General features: G+C 37.9%; 1 long non-coding RNA gene across 1 annotated transcript; it reads left to right on the top strand.

Moving 5' to 3' along the window:
* Positions 1-1,910: 1,910 nt before the first annotated feature.
* LOC145581959 (uncharacterized) lies at positions 1,911-4,224 on the top strand. The gene is made up of 5 exons (XR_014099711.1): positions 1,911-2,253; positions 2,592-2,698; positions 3,475-3,636; positions 3,846-3,941; positions 4,081-4,224. It is a non-coding gene; the product is annotated as an uncharacterized LOC145581959 (long non-coding RNA).
* The last annotated feature ends 2,459 nt before the right edge of the window (positions 4,225-6,683 follow it).

Raw genomic sequence — 6,683 nt, 5'->3', positions numbered from 1 at the left:
TTAATGTGGCCAAGACGACAATGCCACAAGTACGTCTCATTTGACTCAATAGTCTTAGCTTTCTTGGTGGTTTTATTAACATTATAAACTTGTTTGTCTAACGAAAGCACACATTTTAGATAAACGTGTCATACCATAAACATATAAGCAAGAATTTTGAAACAATAGTCTTGTGATCAAAACCAAAATGACGTCCAACGTCGGAAGATCAATGTATGGTTGATAACAAAAACTTAAACAAGTTCTATGTCAAGACAAACTATGTGATTACAAGCCTTCCGGAAAGATTGTATTCTTCTTCCGCTTGCATATCCACATCCACTTGGTAAGCCCTTCTCACTTGGTTCCTAAAATAGGAGCATATAGTGAGTCATTAATGGTATCTAATACCTTATGAATTGCTTGTATTCAAGTGTAAATTTATAAAGAAGATACTTGAGGTAGAGATTTCTCTTCCCTTTGCCTCATCTTCCAGGTACATGCTGCATTCTCTCTTGTAGTGGCCATGCCGACTATAGTAGAAGCATCGCATCTGTGCCTTGTTCTTGAACTCCTTCTTCTTTTCCCTTAGAGCAAGCTTGAGCTTAGTACTTTCTCAAGAATCGGCCCTTTGAAGCTCATGGACAACCTCCAACAAAGAGAGTTTGTTCCGACTGGCAGTTAGCCGCATCTTCAATGCGACATAGCCAAGTAGAGAGAACTTAATAGCATGTGAGCCGCTTGCTCATCCTCCACTGGCTTGCCAATGAGCTCCAAGTGAGTGAATAGCCTTGTCATTTGGAGCACGTGGGCTTGAAGTGGCATTCCGGGTCTTAGTTTAGCATTGTAGACTTGTGCCCATACCTCTTGCCTCTCCTTCGCAAGGCACCCCTCTTGTGGTGGCTTGATCTTCATAATGGAGAGTGTCCTAGTCACTTCCTCCACTAGACCATCATAGTTTCCTTTTATGCTCTTGGTAACCCTCAAATTGACTATATCCTCTAAAGCTTTGAGGAGCATGTCCGGAAAATAGTTGGAGAACTTCCCCTTCCATTGTTCCGAGATGGATTTTCCATAAGTCGTGAGACTCTTTTGCAATCCCAACTCCATTCCTCATGAGCCTTATCGCTTATAACCCCTTTTGAGTAAAAACTCGGATGGGTATGTCGAGAATGTGCTCTAGGTAGCAATTTCAAAGGGTCTTTCGGAGTTCTTCTTCCCACTCCTTAAAGTTCACCAAGTTCAAGGAAAATGGTAACCTTTCGGGAAGTTCTGGGCACATTAGGTTGTTGTCATTGTTAGTTGAAGACATGATTCTACAATTGAAAGAATTTAAAATGAAAAACCATTCATAATACTTAAATAAGATTGAATTCATGCATATTTATCAAACTTATTTAAACGTCTTATTCACACATTAAATTGTCCCCATTTGGTGAGAATAAGTCGATTTCAAGATCCAAAAAATCAATGAGTAGTTAAGCATGCTTTGGCTTGTCTTAACACTCAATATTCTAAGGTAAGCAACTCTTTGCTAATGGTTCCAAGCCACTCTTGGTTAGATAAATTGTCGAATCTAATGCTCTCTCAAGAACTTATCCACTTTGCACTAGTGGAAAAAATGTCATTTGTAACACTCTATTTGTAACGGGCAGTCATTTGCCAGTTACAATAAACCTATTTGTAACGGGCGAAATAATTGTCCGTTACATTAAAGTAGCATAGTGGTACGGAAAATATTATTCGTAACGGGCAAAATGATGCCCGTTACAAATAATGCAATATTTGTAACGGGCAGCATTTTGCCCGATACGAATAATTTGTTGTTTGTAACTAGCACCAGTTGCCCGATACAAATACTACGTGAGTTGAATGTTAGAAAACCATAAAAGTATATCCTCCTTATTCATCACTTCCTCCAGCCACACACTCTCTCTCCTCTCTCTTACACACTCTCTCTTTCTCTCTCCTCGGAGATCTTTTCATGGCGACTTTTTCTCACTTCACTCTCTTTATCATCTCTCCTTACCTCCATTTTCTCTCTCCTCCCTCCATTGTTGAATCTCCATTCATTTTCGGCCCCCAAAACCCTAAAACTCATGTTTCCTGTTTTCGATTTTGATGAAGAAGTTGATGGCGGAAGGAGGCGTTGGATAGAGATGCGAAGAAGCAGAAAAAGACAAAGGAATCATCTTTTTAACACTGTAAGGGGTGATTGAGAATTTGAGATTGGCTCATCAAGAGCTCTCCGTTATCATTGATCTAATTAACACTGTAAGCTCCTTTTACTACGAATTACACTGATTTTATTATTTATTTACTTATTATCTGAATAATTTCTTATTCTGAGTTTAATTTGTGGTTTATTTTCGCTAAGTATTTGGTGTATTTTCGGTAGATCATTTCTTTTGATTTAAAATTTATTAGTTTTTGGTGTATTTTCGCTAGATCCGGAATAATTTAATTCTAATTGGCTGAATGATTGGGTTTTATCTATGAAATTTTAATTTGAGTCTGCTTTGGATGATTGTTGGTATTTTATTATGTTGATTTCATTTTTTTTTGTTCAGATCTATAGTCTTTATTAATAATCTTGTATGATTAACAATCAGGTTATATAAAGTTTTTGGTGAAGAAGAAACTGCCTTCCGTTATCGATTATCGATCAGTTTCTCAATCTAGGGTTTCCTTGCTGTTCAACATTGAATCCGTTTCTCAGGTAAATTGTTTTTAATCTTGTTTTAATTCATCGATTATCATTTCACAATACAGGGTTTTCTTTTAAGTAATTGCAATGTATAATTAGAGAGAAAATTGTTGATAATTTCATGGAATTTCGCTGGGAGTTTGTTGTTTGAAAAGGGGGAAGAACAAAAATCAAATTCTATACTAGGTCTGGCGTTGCACAGGTGATGTATTTTTCTTACGGAATCTTCTCGAATATCAATTTTAACTTAATTTTTTGTTTATTGGGTTCGCTAACCATACAATGTCATCAAGTTTGGGAATTAGGGATAGGGGATGTTAAATTGTGTGAAATTTAGTTTTTTTTTATTATCGATTTATTTGGTCTATTGATGGGCTAGGGATTATTGAAATGTGATGCTGCTTGGATTATGCTCATCCTCCCTATTTTCAGTTATTTGGTTTATTTGATACGCCCTAGAGCTGAAAATAATGGGAGTCCTTTCTTTTGAAGCGTATAGAGTGTAATATAGTTTGGTTTATTGGCATGGAATTGTACATATATCCACTTATTATATTTTTTGTATATGGTGGTTGTGCAAGAGATGGATAACTATAGTTTCTTGTTTTTCTGGTTATAATCTGCTTTTCTCTCCCTTCCCACCCCTGTTGAAAATTTTAGAGAGTAGTACTCCCTCTGTCCTCTTATTAAATCTTTTCGTTAGCTTTGGTCAACCAATGTCTAATATCTTGCTTTAAATCTGAAAGTTGATACTTTGTGATAGAACATAAATTTGTTCATTGTATCAGGAACATTGGAGCACTGTTATAGTAGAAGATGATTTCAGGTTCATTTCTCAAAATGGACTCAATGCTGTTAGAATTCCTCTAGGATGATGGATAGCCATTGACCCGACACCTCCTAAGCCTTTCGTGGGAGGATCGTTGCAGTCTTTACCCTAGAAATTCAAGGTGAAAAGAAGTCATTAGTTGCAACCTATTAGTTTATATCTGTCTGTCTTTGGCTTTTGGGTCAGTCTGATTTTCTTCTTCATACTTGTAAAGTTTGTGGGATTCAAGGTGAAACAGATAAGAAGGTTCATAATTCATTTCATAAGAATTTTACTCATGGAATACCATTTAAGGTGAGATTTGCATAATGTTTTCCCTTTTTCCAATAGTGTTGGCGACAAGAGCGATTGATTGATTTGCCAGCACTCGAAAGGGATTGTATCGTAATTGTTTCGAATTGTGATCCTCTAGCTCAACGAAAGAAGGTTGATATTTTATTTCATTTTGTTCTGAAAGTGGCTGTTATTTCTTTGTTAATGATTTTTTGGGTTTGTGGACAAGATTGAGATGATTTTCCAATAAAAATAGCTTATTGAGTATAACCTTTGCTAATGGTTGTTGCAGGTGTATTTGTTTATATCCTCACAAAGAGTCACGGGCTGTATGATTGTGGAGCCAATAAGCAAGGCACACAAGCTCCTTTTAGACTCTGTGCAAAAAATATCGAATAGTGCTAGTGGGAAAGAAGTAATAGCTAAAGCAAAGACATTGCAGTTTGGTACGATATGCTTTCAAAGGGAAGTTTTCAGGAAAGGCTCCAAACATTGCTGTTGTTGCTATTTCTATGCTCTTGGGCGATTGTTTTTTTGTATTCCATTTTGTTCTCGGATTTTTAATCATTAGCATTTTTTAATTTTATAGGATTATAAGAATTGTTTGAGATGTAAATTTAAAATTTGGTGTGCCATGTTTGATAATATGTTTGTGCCTTTGTGGAATTTGGGATTTTGTTGTGGGTTATTTATTATAAATGATACTTTGAGATGTGAATGGAAAAAGAAAAGGGGTATTTGTAACAAGCACCACCTGTTGTGCCTGTTACAAATACCCCTAATATTTTGATTCTTCAAGACAATATTCGTAACAGGCAGTCAAAGTGTCCGTAACAAATACCTGGCTATTCGTAACGGGCAATCAAAGTGTTCGTTACAAATACCTGGCTATTCGTAACGGGCAATCAAAGTGTCCATTACAAATACCTGGTTATTCGTAACGGGCAGTCAAAGTGTTTGTTACAAATACCTGGCTATTCGTAACGGGAATTCAAAGTGTCCGTACAAATACCTAGCTATTTGTAACGGGCAATTAACTGGTTATTTGTAACGGACAAGTGCCCATTACAAATAATATTTTTATCCGTAACGACCGTATTCATAACGCCCGCTGCCCGTTACAAATAGCCTGTTTTTGCCCGTTACAGATAGGCTTTTTTCCACTAGTGTTGCCACGACATGTTAGGACTCCATCTTTCATATCGTTAAGTATAACCAAAACCAACATGCATGCCCGATATGCCTTACGTTTCCTAGGAGTAATAGTGATGCCTCGCTTTGGCATAGCCCATCACTACTCTCAATAGGTCGGTAAGTGTTGCTTTGGAATGTCAAATTTTACTCAATATTTTAGGGACCTAGGGTTTCTATGTTGGTTGATTTAAGTGAACTTAATTAATCATCGCAACATTCGAAATCCTAAACATGCATCTAACATATTATTCATATATATAAGTATAAATATATATATCGAAAACATAAGTAAATGATGCATTTGGCAACTAACATGACCCCTTGAGTCTTCAAGGGTCTTCTTTTGCAACTTCATGGCTTCGTCTTCCAAGAACCTCCGTCTTCAAGACATAACCAAAATAATGCAAATACTAGTATATACGATTAGGACTAATCTAAATATTAAGGTACAAAAATACTCAACGGTTCGCAGACCGTATTTAGATTTACAAAAATACATGATGGAACGCAGTTCGTATTTTCTATCCCGATCGGGCCCCACTAGTTGTCATTTTATAAAATCTGTGAGAGAATATACATTCCATTCATCCATTCACTATATGTGAATGACCCGTGCATTTTACAACGATAAACAAGTAACAATGCACAAACACGCGTAAACTAGTAACTAATTTAGGTGGTTAATCCGATTAACGCGCCTAATTAAAACTAGTCAAAGTTGTTTAACCAATTATGTGATTAAGAGCGATTAAAATTGAACTCCCACTAAATTCCTCATCCATCTTAATTAATCCAATTAATTAAGCCAGTAAACCCAAAGTTTTGCAAGTCCCGCTCAAAACCGAGGCCTAGCCTCCAAAATTTAATTAAAATAATTTAAATGTAATTAAAATAATTAAATTTGGCAAAACGCAAAATTAAAATAGCCCTAAAACCCAAAGTCCTTAACATCAAGCCTTTTGGCTTGGTATGCTAAACACCGGCGCATGGGTGCCTAGTGAGGGGTCTTGCGCATAGCCGTGGCCCAAGCCAAGCGTCACACCCATAGCCTAAAGCATCGCATACGTTTTGTACTTCCTACAGGGCGTGCTTACGACTCGTGTCCATGAAGGCCATTCGAGCTTGTTATTGTGCGCGCACCATGCCGCAAGCAAGCAGCACACCCGCACACACACAACCACCCCTACGCATAATATGTCCATTTTATATAGTGTTCTACCCCCATCCTTTGGTCATAATTGGTAGTGTTTTTGGATTTTTAGAGCCACTTTTATTACTAATTCGTGTTTTCTAGTGTTTTCGTAGTTTTGGTTGACTTTTGTAGGGATTTGCACCTTTGGAGCATTTTCCCGGGATTTTTATGGAGCAACAGCGAGCATTGGAAGAGCATGACCATCCTTTATAGCCCAAGGCCGGGTAGAGTCATCGAACCGATGATTAAGGGCTCAGCATTTGAGATTCCGAGGCATTTGGACCAAGTATTCAAGAACCGAAGAGGAAATTCGGATTGGGCCGAAGAATTGGAGCCTAATCAAAGTCCAAGCTTGCCCAAGTGTCCTTGCCCGGCCAAGGAAGCTCCCGCTCGAAGGCGCGCCCGACTGGGCGGGGTTAATGAAGAAAAAGGCCTCGCGCCCAAGTTCGCGCCCGGCCAGGCGCGAGAAACGCTTATGATGGAAGAAAGGCGGGCCCGATCGGGCGCGA

Source organism: Chenopodium album, chromosome 15, assembly GCF_948465745.1.
Source record: "Chenopodium album chromosome 15, dcCheAlbu1.1, whole genome shotgun sequence".
NCBI classification, from domain to species: domain Eukaryota; kingdom Viridiplantae; phylum Streptophyta; class Magnoliopsida; order Caryophyllales; family Amaranthaceae; genus Chenopodium; species Chenopodium album.
Note: the sequence above shows the minus strand (reverse complement) of the source record. Positions and strands in the feature narration are given on the sequence as shown.